Here is a 13,107-nt window from a genome sequence, read left to right on the forward strand (position 1 = left end):
GAATATTACTCAGCAGTAAAAAAAAAAAGAATGAATGTTGCCATTTGCAACAACATGGGTGAATCTAGAGGGTATTATGCTACGGGAAATAAGTCAAACAGAGAAAGACAAATACTGTATAATTTCACTTATATGTGGAATCTAAAAAACAGTAGATAAAAGGAAATAAACAAAAGGAAAAAATAAACAAAAGGAAACAAATAAACAAAAAGGAAAAACAGACCCATAAATACAGAGAACAAACTATGGTTGCCAGAGGGGAAGTAGGTAAGGGAATGGGCAGAATGGGTGAAAGGGAGCGGGAGATACAAGTTTCCAGCTATGGCATGAATAAGTCATGGGAATAAAAGGTACAGCATAGGGAATATAGTCAATAGTATTGTAATAGTGTATGGTAACAGATGGTAACTACACTTGTGGGGAGGCATAGCATAACATATAGACTTGTTGAATCACTATGTTGTACACTTGAAACCAATGCCACATTGTGTGTCAACTATGCTTCAGTTAATAAATAAATAAAATTAATTTTTTTTAATTTTTTAAAAAAAGATTTTCCTTTTAATAGTGGCCAGCACATCACTCACTGGCCATCTAGCAGGAATGATACAAGTCTAGGTCCCAAAATGTCTTGGTCCCTAACTTAATAAAGGGTTATATGGACTGTCCCTCTCTCATATGTCTCCTTATGAGAGGGTGAGGACTAGGATATCCAGTGTAGTATGTGCATTAGAGGGGAAGAGGTGTGGAGATATGGAAGGATTTATAGTCGGATGGGACTAAGGGAACTTACTGACAGTACCTACTGTTAGAAATTATTGTAAATGGAGCTCTCCCCCTAAGGTAGCACATTTATAAACCACTCCGTGTTGCCCACAAAATTATGATAAATATGATCTAAACCATGAAATGGTGAGTATAGAGAGGAAATGAACACTCTGTAACACCTGAGAGCTCCAATACATGGTCTGCATGCTGTCTGGATTCCCTTCTTTCTCTGTGACCTGGATATTCTCTAAATCTCTTTAACCCTGAGATTACCACATCCTACCCTGCCCAAATCCAATGGACAAGACCTTTGTTCAACAAGTTGACCTACCTTACTTGAGAAATGAGGTAAATAAGGTCCAAAAATATAAATTTTCACAGAAAGAACCAGAATTAGATTACCGTCTTTTTTTCAAAAGACAATAAGATGAGAGAATTTAGCTTTAATAGTATTTGATTCTAAATCCACTAATATACAAATAAGCTTTGTATAATAACCCTCTAAGAGTTTAAATACCTGAGATTTACCCTTCAAGCAGTATGATAGGAAAATAGTTATATATGTGCACAAGAGATGTAAATTTGATGATTAAATGTTAATTTTGAAACTATTTTTTTAAGATTTATTTATTTATTTTAGACAGACAGAGAGAGAGAGGGCATGTGTGGGAGGGAGGGGCAGAGGAAGAGAGAGAGAGAGAGAGAGAATCTCAAGCAGACTCCCAGCTGAGCCCGGAGCCCGATGCAGGGCTCTATCTCACCACCCTGAGATCACGACCTAAGCTGAAATCAAGAGTCTGATGCTTAACTGACTGCGCCACCCAGGCACCCTTAATTTTGAAACTATTAAAAGCCAGTTTGCCGGAAGACTACATCAAAAACTAATGATTTACTGTATGGTGACTAACATAACATAATAATAATAATAATAATAAAAAAAGGCCAGTTTGCTATTATAATTACTTTGCTTCAAATATCAAAATGGTGATGAGCCACATATGCTCCTGAGTCCATTTCTTCATTCTTCCCAGGTCTTAATGAGAATCCTTTAAAAAACTGAGCAAGATGAAAAATACTAATCCTGGCTGACCCTCCCAGTGAGTTGGGATATATTTCGCAGAACCTCTTTCCAAGCCTGATGAAGTTCTGCTATGCCATATCAGCACACAACAGTTGCTAAATGAGAATTCTCACAAAATAAGCTTCAATTCTGCTAAATAGCAGATAGAACACAGGCTGGGGTTAGCCAACAGAACGAAGCCCTCATGGAGTTCACCACAGAGAGGAGAACATCATATATGCAGACCTCTGAGCAGAGGTGCTATGAATCAGCCAGCGCTGTGATGGAAAAGCCCCCAGATCTGGATTTGCTTTGATCTGGCATTCGCCTGGCGGCTATTGTTATAGCCCAGTTTCTGAGTAGTACTGAATGGACACAAAGCAAAGTATATTAGCCAGAGAATATAAAGCTGTACTTCTGTTTCAATCATTGGAGATATGCACCAACAACAAAAAAGACAGAGAAGAGAGTCCCCAAACATATAATCTGATACCTTTACAAATAAGTAAATGTGATTTTCATTCATTCACATAACAAGTGGATAGTAGGAAAGAAAAAGAAAGAAAGAAAGAAAGAAGAGAGAGAGAGAGAGAAAGAAAGAAAGAAAGAAAGAAAGAAAGAAAGAAAGAAAGAAAGAAAGAAAGAAAGAAGAAAGAAAGGAGGGAGGGAGGGAAGGAAGGAAGGGAGGGAGGGACGAATGGGAGGGATAGATGGAAGGAAGGAAGGAAGGAAGGAAGGAAGGAAGGAAGGAAGGAAGGAAGGAAACTTTTTCACTGATGATATCACCTTTATGGCTGCTCCTTGAGTTCCCCTATCTGTTCCACCTTCTTCCAGAAACAGCTACCTATTTCCATTTGGTGCCCACCACTTCTCACATTTAGTCCAGAGTCTGGTAGAGCTCTACTCCCATTGCCAACACATCCAATGCGAATGTGAGAAGACCTAACCAAATCTGCGCATCATATTCCCCACACTGCAATGGGATGGGCACAAAACTAAATGGAACCAATCAAGGTGAATCTCCTGATTTTGAAAGGGGCTATCAGACAAAATGCTTTTTCTTTCTTATATAGACCATAAGTGGATGTGAGGAGCAGTTGCAACAATTTGGTCATTCCAAAGGGAGAGGCAGGAATTTCCTGAAGTTTTCACAGGAAGCCTAAGAATAAAGCCAATGTATGAAGCCAACATATGAAAGGCTAGACTAAGAAATGGGGAGAAATCAAGTCCTTATGACATCGTTTTAAAATTGACTTTCTGTGCCAGGAGCGAGCATTACCCTCCAGACTTCTCTTTTCTCTTAAGCCAGTTAAGAATGGGTTTCCTGTCAACAATTACCCACCAAAGTCCAATCTTCAGCAAAATCTAAATTATAGCTGCCGTTTATCAAATTCTTACATTGGACAGTCACAGAGTTCTCTGCTTATATACATTATATTATTTAATCCTCACAACAACCAGTCTTATCAGTTCTATTATTATCCAATGAGACAAAAAGAGGCTTAGAGATTTTGTACAATCATTGCAAGATAACATGACTGGCAACTGCTAGAGCTGAAATTTGAACCTAAGCATTTTGACTTCAGAATCTGTGCTCTTATTTACTAACCTATGTTGCCTCCCTCCAAAAAAAGGGGGGAGGAGGCATCACAAAATATGAATCACCTAGGTACCTTCCAAAATATTGTCCACATCTGCTTATTCGAAATCAGTGTAAGTAATATTTTACTTTGTCTTAAACTCATACTTTCCGGGTTTCAAGCTAGAATTTCAATAGTCTTCATCCTTGAAAGTTGGGCTCATTAATGGAAAGTACTAATTGACCTTATACGACATAACACTGGATTTTACATTTATTGTAATTTGATTTTGGATGAGCTTATACTGGGTCTAGCAAATAAACAGGCTATGACTGCTAACCATCACAGTAATTAGTTCAGTGCTCTCTGGTCCTTTCTACATCCAAGATTCTAGATAGCATTTCCTAAATAGAAGGGGGAAGGAAATTCCTAAAATAATTTTCATGTCAAATTTTACCTTCTTAAAACCTAATGGAATGATGTTCTTTTGGAAAAACATTGTGGAGAAACTATATTACATTCTGAGATAGATTTCCTTTTAAGGTATACAGTTCAGATTTGGCAATAAATTTAGATGAAGAATATACCTGGGATAACAAAAACAAAAGTGTGATTTATTTCAACTGTGCCCAGGAAATGGGAGGATAAAGATGAAAGATCACAGCCGTGAGTCCTGAAGACAGTTCTGGGAGCATCACAGAAAATCACCTCAAAATGGATGGTAGTCAAAACAGTGAGAAATAAGAAGAGAGCTGCAACTGATCAGGGAAAGCATGCTCACCACCTCATCTTTTGCTTCCAGCTGCAGGACAGATAGAAAGCAGAGGTTACATATGAAATATTAAAAAACAAGGCAATTCAGCCACAAGCTGAGAGAATGACCATGACATGATGAAATTTCCAGCAGCCAAGATAAATCAGAAAGTGATGAAATCTATCATGATAGGAAAGTGGGCATAGAGGTAGATCAGTGATTCTCAAATGGGGATGAGTTTGTGCTCTGGGGCATATTTGGCAATGTGTGGAAACATTTTTGGTTATCACAACTTGAGTAAAGAAAGTGCTACTGGCGGGCACCCAGTGGGTAGAGGACAGGGATGCTGCTAATTGTCCTATAACGCACAGGACAGTCCCACAAATAAAGAATTATCTAGTCCAAAATGTCATTAGAGTCAAAGCTGAGAACCCTTGGGATCAAGAAGGAAGGGGAGAGCACCATTCAGGAAGCATGTATGAGCAGCCATGCATGGTGGTAAATGACAAAGTATTTGGTCTCCAATTTTTATGACATGCCCCTCCCCACTCTTCCCCCTCTCTCTTTTATGTGCTTCCACTCACCTTTTCAAATTGCACTGCATGTGAACTTCATCCAAATAACCTATTTCATGGAAAAACTAATAAAAAGTGCCATGTCAGGGTGCCTTGGTGGCTCAGCCAATCGAGCGTCTGACTCTTCGTTTCAGCTTAGGTCATGATCTCAATGTTATAGATTGAGCCCCGAGTCAGGCTCCCCGCTCAGTGAGGAGTCTGCTTGAGATTCTCTCTCTCCCTCTGCACCCCTTACTCACTCTGTCTCTAAAATAAATAAAAAAATATTTTTTAAAAATGCAGTGTCATTTCCGGGGCAAAGTAGGCAAATCTATTAGTCTTGTGCAAACCTTATATTTTAAATTCACTCATGAATGTTGGCAACAAAGGCAGCTGGTAACATGTCATAAAGCCAGTGGTTACACCTCCACTTCTTTCTGTGCCAGGAGCGAGCATTGCCAGGTGGAGACAAAATGAAGGTGTGGGCCCCACTGAGCAGCTAATCCTCAGAGACGACACTACGTGGGCATGATGGTGCAGCCAGCAGCTCTACCAGGACACTCTATAGTATTTCTAGCATTTGATGTGATTCTAATGAGAATTTTTATTGAACAAAATCAGAGGTATATTTTATTTTTACTCTAAATATTTCCACAGAGGATTTTAGCAGCTTCCAGTAAAGAGCACATTAAAACAGGGTAATATTATAGAAATCAGAAATAAGAACCACAGAAAGGAAAAAGCAAAATGACTGATGATGCAGGCTAACAGAGTCGTGGTGACTGAAAACAAAATGCTGGGTTCTGAACTTCTTGCAGGTCGGATGAAAAGAAGAACATTACAACACCTTCAGCTCTTTTTATCAAAGCAACAGCAGATCAGGTTCCCAAGGAGCAGTCTTCTTGACACTGGATTCCGTAACGGAATTTCTCATATAGGATTGTGGATGGAGATAGTCATATGATGGATCATTTTTCATTTAGGCCTGATTTTCATAGGGTTATTTTTTATGTTTCTATAAAGACCAAGAGCATGACACCACCAATCCAATGAAGGTGGTGATGTGAGGGTACCCAGTACTGTGGTATGAGAGCCATCCAATGTTGTGCTTGACAGGAGTAGTGATGGATTTGTGATGTCAGTGGGGACCTCTGGGTCCATTGAAATCTTAGGTAAGATTGACTCAGACTCCCTGAGAAAGCCCAAGATCTCCAAAATTTTCTACAGAAGTCTGAGAAGTTTACATTTCCATGGTCTCATTTGAGCCATCTGCTTTCCCCAGTTCAGTTTAGAGGTCATTTCACTATTCCATACAGGCTATAGGATGCCCCCATTCCATGTGATACAGATGTGAAACAGCTCCAATAACATACCCACACACACACATTCACAGGCATTAAAGGATACCTGTGATTCAAAATGTCCTCCATCCTTCTGGACATTTCTCCCTAGACCCCATGCAATCTCCACCTCCACCCTATCTCACACATCATCCCTTTCTTTCTCTGCACTTTCCTCTAATATTAGCACCTCCCTTAAGAAAGCAAACCCAGTTTTTCTTATTTTCTCACATAAAGCAACCTAGCCATTTCATCTCACTAGCTCTCCACTGCTGAACATCAACCATACCTGAAGCAGAGACTCAGTTTCTTCCCCAAGGAGACTGTCAGAATATTTCCTTGGAGAAATTCTAGCACACACAATTAAGACAGAGATTTGTTCAATCCTGTCTACCTACCATCAGAGGAGTCTAATGGTGCTCAATATTAGTACTAGTCCTAAACGGTGGAAAGCAGAAAAACTCCTCATGGAACAGAGGGGTCTCATAATTTTATTTATTCAGGATTCATGCTCCATCAATCTTCATATTTTTCTGCCAATCTGATATGTCACTTCCTGCTATTCCTACTTGCCAGGGCCTATCTACTTCTTTGTGTATGGAAATGCCTTCATGATCTGTGTGGACATCTACTCATGAAGGCACACTCATGGGGTTCATCCAATGGATGTTTAGATGGAACCAGCTTCTCAACTTTTTCCCCTTATATCCATTTAACATATCCCTGGGCTCAGTTTCTAAGAAGTTCTCATATTCCACAGTTATGTGAAACATTTAAAGCAACATCATCTTTATTTTAAAATATAAATCATTATGTAGCTAATGCCTAAATGTACACATTCTAAGTAATCATATTCTCCATTCACCATATGTGGGCATAAAAATTATCAATGTTAAGACAACCACACGTTTTAAAAAATACTAGTGGCAGGTGATTAATTTTATTGAAGTTAAAGATTAATTTTCGTTCCCTTGACCTATATGTTCTTTTCATAACTTTCAGGGCTAATCTCTTACTTACCAAATACCTTACACTTTTATAAATTTTTCTTCTCCGTCCCTTCTCAAGGAAGGTTCAGTTCCATCAAAAAGGCTCTAATAAAGTTTCACATGTTATCAACTTTAGGAAAGGATCATATTGTTGGATATGATCTTCTGCAACCCCCTCATTTCAAGGGCAATGACACTGCAGCCCTAAAAGTTGGATATGATCTTCTGCAACCCCTTCATTTCAAGGGCAATGACACTGCAGCCCTTAAAGTTGGATATGATCTTCTGCAACTCCCTCATTTCAAGGGCAATGACACTGCAGCCCTAAAAGTTGGATATGATCTTCTGCAACTCCCTCATTTCAAGGGCAATGACACTGCAGCCCTAAAAACCTAGCCCTCCTGGAGCCTTTCTGCTTTAACAGAGGACAATGCCTTACAAAATATGGGATTTTTAAAAATGGGATTCCAACTCTTAAATATCAGACAGAGGGGAGAGAACTTTGGAGCAGATGTTTCTAGGACTCCTAAAATCACATCATAGGTCAATCCTGATAATAGGAAAAGGCAATTAGAGGAAGTGACAAGTCACCCCCCCCCAGGGGATCTGGGGAAGGGGAAAAAGGGAAGTTAGGTTTGCAGGTAATTAGGAAGGAAAAGCCTAGTTTCATGAGGAAGCTGCTCATATAAGCCAAACCCAGCTTAGTAGCAGCTCGTCATTATTTCTTCATCGTGACAACTTCCACATGTCCCAGGGGTCAGGATTCCCAGTTCCTGAGACAGTGAACCTGCAAAGCAAAGGACCTGTGGCAGGGAGAAATCCAACCCTGGTTTATAAGTGTTATCTTCTCCAACTGGAAGATGAGGATCCAGTCACTACAGGAGGTCAGAGTTCAGCCAGAGTTTGAGCTCAAATCTCCTATTTCCTAAGTATGTAAGCCACTTGCTGTCACCTAGGAAGAATTTCCTATATGAGAGAGTTGTACTAAAATGAATCTTGGGGAGCTTCTGCTCAAAACTTGACTTTCGTTACTTTCGACATAGTAACTATCTATGAAGTATCATTTAGGCTGCTTGAGAATTATGATAGCAGCAACTCAAAACACTAAACCCATTCACACCAGAAAACACTTCAAACCACAAACCAAGGTTAGTACAGCTGCTCCCACACTGATTCTAGGGCTTCTCTAATCTCATTCCTAGTGACTGAACATCTCTGCAGTGTCTACGACTCTGTCCTTGTCATGTAATGTGGTATTGCTTTGAGGAACAAGTTGAAATTTCTTGCCTGTTACAATGACGATGCTTAGACTTCATGTAAATTCTAAGACTCAGTCTGTGCAGCAATGTCTCAGGCAAACTGTCTATTTAAAGATGGAGAGAAAGAGCCATTATATCTTTTTCAGGGTTTTATCTTCTCTCAAATGCATATGGATGCACAGCAAGCAAGCAGAAATACCATACTTCCCTGGTCATTGAATATCCTGTAGTGTACTTCTTAATTAAAACCAGCATCACAAATATGATTGCTTAAGTGCCAAAAACCTGGCCGGTTTAATGGCCAATCAGAGAACTACATAATCATTAAATCCATTTGAACTACTTTTTTTTTTTTTCCTGAGGTGAATACGGTTAAGCTCTAAATATTCTTATTGTTTTCCCTCCAGTGTATTTTTTTAAAATGCTGCTTCTTTTTCAGCATCATAACTTCCATTTCAATTCTGTCATCAGATTTAACCCTATTGTATAGTTTATCATGGTTTTTGTTTTTTTAGCTGGAGTTTGTAGCAATGCCGGGGATTAAGGAATAATTTGAGTGAACGACACATACGGTGTTGCCTAGTAACACAGGCTGATCTGTACAAAGCCATAAATTGCAAAATTTCATAGCAGCATAAAAACTTTTACTGGCACTTAAGCATATTTTTCCCTGATTGAAGCAGAATTCATGCAACAATTACAACCACATGACAAAAGCTGGTAATGATTAGCCTTCAAGAGCTGCTGTTATTTCCTGACAGCTCCAAAGCTGTTTTTGTTTGTTTCAGGAAAGAAAGCATCAAATTCTTTATGGACTAGCCTCACTGACAAGGCAGAATCCAGCCTGTTAATTAGTCAGTGCCAGCATTTTAACTACAGTTCCCAATGAAGAATGGAAGAGTTATGTAATAATTTACAATTCTAATTAATTTGTGTCAACCAAAACCAGCTCTAAATATACCAATACACACTTTAGAGGACAGCCCTTCTCACAATGGTGCCAACATGACTGAGACTAGCATTGAGAAAAGAACTTCATGAAGATGAAAACTGGAAGCCAGGAAGGTTATTTTCAATTATCGTAACAAATATCTTCACGGGCTATCTTAAGATATCTTCAACATTTATAGTTAGTGAAGTAAAAATGACAAAACAAAGTTGTTAGAGAGTTCAGGGAAAATTATTATTTTCACAATGAATTCACAAGGCAGCCTGCTGAGTAAGAGCCCCTCGCCAGCCCAAATAAAATATGGGTTTTTTGGAAATAATAATTTATCATACCCTGATACACACTCACATACACATATGCACACACACAGTGAATGAGTATTTCACTGACTAGATACTGAGTGACTTCTTTTTCTCTGACAAACACGTTTCTATGAATAGATTCACCAATGTCAAGGGATTCATACTATAGCTCAAGAAAATTGAGGAATAAATGCCTTGATCCTTTCACAAACTTTTCATTCTTCTAACACTGGCTTGAACAACAACAACAAAAAATCACTTATAGAGATGCCTGGGTGGCTCAGTTGGTTAAGCATCAGCCTTTGGCTCAGGTCATGATCCCAGGGTCCTGGGATGGAGTCCTGCTTCGGGCTCCTTGCTCAGTGGGGAGTCTGCTTCTCCCTCTGCCCGCCACTTCTCCTGCTTGTGCTCTTTCTCTCTCTCTCTGACAAATAAATAAAATCTTTAAAAAAAAAAAAATAAAAAAATAAAACTTCAACAGGTAATGCAGTCACCAAAGAATGCATCATGTAACACATGGGAAGAGTTGTATGTTCAGGCTTAGTCTTTTCATCAACTTTGTGACTGAGCTTCACTTTGACTCAAGCCTCATAATATCAAACTTCTGGTTTGATTTCTCAGAGTCCCCAAGCCCAGCACAGCAACAGTGAGATACTTGCAAAGATCCAGATGCCACCAAAAGAGATGGAACAAGATGGCACTGAAAGCAAAGGTAGACAATGAAATAAAATAAATATACAATAAAATAAAACCAGATAAGGGAATCCATCTAATCCAGAGATTTCAGGCCTAAGAAAGCCCATTCACACACCACAGACTTGAAATACATGGAAATGGTCCCAAAGTACAATAAGCCCACAATTTAGTGACTGTGGGACCTTGAGAAAGTTGTTTAACCTCCCCAGATTCCAGTTTCCTCCTCCATAAAATTGGGGGATCAGATTAGATGAGCTCTAAAGTTTCTAACAACTCTAAGATCCCATAGGTAAATCCTTCCACTGATCTAAGAAAGTCCCTAAGGCTTCCCAGTCTCTGATTTTACTACAAGCAACAACAAAGAAACCAGCAGGCAGAGCTGAGAAACTAAAATTATACATAAGCCACAACGGTCAAGGTGTGATTCGCTTTCCAAACATACAACTGCACATTACAAAAATGAGACCTGTGTAATTACCTAGTGTGCTCAGTGCAGGGTGGACACTTAGCAAAAATCACCTCCCACCGTTGCCCCTCTGATATACACACAAACCTCCAAACAAATTTTGCTGTTTGCCCTCCTTTATGGAGTGAGCGCCTGTGATTATCAATGTGAATTATAAAGACTGAAAATAACAAATCTGAAAAACTTACTTAGCAAGTGGCAGTACATTGTCTGGATTATGTACAGACTGAGTGACGATTTAGTCACTAATTTCTGATTAAATTTTAACACTGATTCACTTATTTTGAAAATAAGTTGACACTCATCAAATAAATCCTAACGATAAGTGAAACATGCTTTCTACACTGTGTTATAAAGTAAAAGAAACACCAAATTTTTGAATTATCAGTGAATCAATTAGATGGATTATGAATATGTTATGTTTCATTGAAACTAGTAATTCATTCTGAAAGGAGGCTACAGAACATGGATTCAATACACTACTGAAGCTAAGAGAAGCATAATTAGAATAACAGAACCTGGGGCGCCTGGGTGGCTCAGTCGTTAAGCCCCTTCCTTCAGCTCTGGTCATGATTCCAGGGGTCCTGGGATCGAGCCCCACATCGGGCTCCCTGCTCAGAGGGAAGCCTGGCTTCTCCCTCTCCCCCTGCTTGTGTTCCCTCTCTTGCTGTCTCTCTCTGTCAAATAAATAAAATCGTTAAAAAAAAAAAAAGAAAAAAGAATAACAGAACCTTGGAGCATCTTTCTACAATTAGCCCAAGAGAAAACAAATAGATTTATCAAATTGCTACTCACTTATTGCTGGTCAGAATAAAATAAAGCAAACAGATTCCCTGAAATATACTCTCTAAAATATATTACTTGAAATTTCCAAAGATTGCTTAAAGATAAATATTATATAATTTTCAATAACTAAGGTAAAATCCTAATCTACATGGGTTGTCAGAGCCATGCATAATTTTGTAGTTACTAAATTAACCAGCATGACTGAAGTACCATAGACACTGCATTACACAAATGAAATGTACTTTTATTCAAAGTCTCTGGCCCAAATTGACAGGTGGAAAATTTGTGAATCTGCCAAAAGGACCTACTCTATTCCTTAACCTCATAACTTAGAGGAGTAAAGTCTATGTAACAAAATTGGGGGAGTTTAGGTTCTCTTAACCAACTAAAGGGAAAGTTCCAAATTAATTTTTTGTCTTATCTACAATGTTATTTCATTTCCCAAGGAATGCAGTAGTGATGCTTTTTATTGTGTTTGAAACAATTTTGTTTTAACTATCCTTAGTGTTCTTTGGGGGCTCTTTGCATTTATATGAATGATGCTGGACACACAAATTGCCTGATGTAAGAGATCTGAAGCTTTTGGGACGCCTGGGTGGCTCCGTCAGTTAAGCATCTGCCTTTGGCTCAGGTCATGATCCCAGAGTCCTGGGATCAAGTCCTGTATCCAGCTCCTTGTCAGCAGGGAGCCTGCTTCTCCCTCTCCCTCTGTCGCTCCGCCTGCTTGTGCTCTCTCTCTCTCTGACAAATAAATAAAATCTTTTAAAAAAGAGAGAGAGAGATCTGAAAATTTGAAGAAGGCCAGGTTTCTTAAATGTATACTTTAATCAGAAAAGCATTCAAATAATGTACTTCTCTCCGAGGAGCACATTAAAAGTGCTCTACCCTTTAAATAAGGTGCGACAGAGAGTATCATTATCACCCTTTATTTTAGAATTTGTAATGGGAGTACCATTAAAAGGTAACATAATGAAGGGGAGAGGATAAAGTATGAGTTTTGTTTTGCTCTTTCCTTTTACTTAAAATAGTGGCTTCCTAAAATCTCACGGAAGACTGAAAAGTAGTTTTCAACTCGAGACACAGAAAGTAAAATAGGTCAAAGTCCACTGCATCTATTTTCAATTATTGAGACATACAGTCCTCAAGCAGCTAGAGTCAGCGAGAATTGTCTGAGACCTAGGGATCATGATGAAAATATCTTATAGTAAAATGTATTCCCCATAGGTTTAAATGCAAAATGAGAGCCCAACTTTTTATTACTCGTTAAATGAAATGTGCCGTCTTTTTCCCCTTTTAAGGTCAAGTATGCAGTATTTTGGAAAACAAACCATAAAAACATGATTGGAGAGAACAGAGGAAGTCATTATTTTCTCCAGTCATAAAGAAGGCAGCATCATTCTATCAATCTAATGTATCTTTGTAATGGCGGTGGAAGCATGCAGCAGTGCTTAAACTGCAAATACAGAATTTAAGAAAAAGCCTGAATTAAAAGAGCACCAAGATGAGCTGGAAAATATCCACATGGATTAGATGATTTTTATAAATTCCACCTTCTTCCCAAAGACCCACTTAACATTGTATATTGCCATATTCTCTACCTACAC

Source organism: Leptonychotes weddellii, chromosome 1 (genome assembly GCF_054177405.1).
Source record: "Leptonychotes weddellii isolate Sample4059 chromosome 1, ASM5417740v2, whole genome shotgun sequence".
Lineage (NCBI taxonomy): Eukaryota > Metazoa > Chordata > Mammalia > Carnivora > Phocidae > Leptonychotes > Leptonychotes weddellii.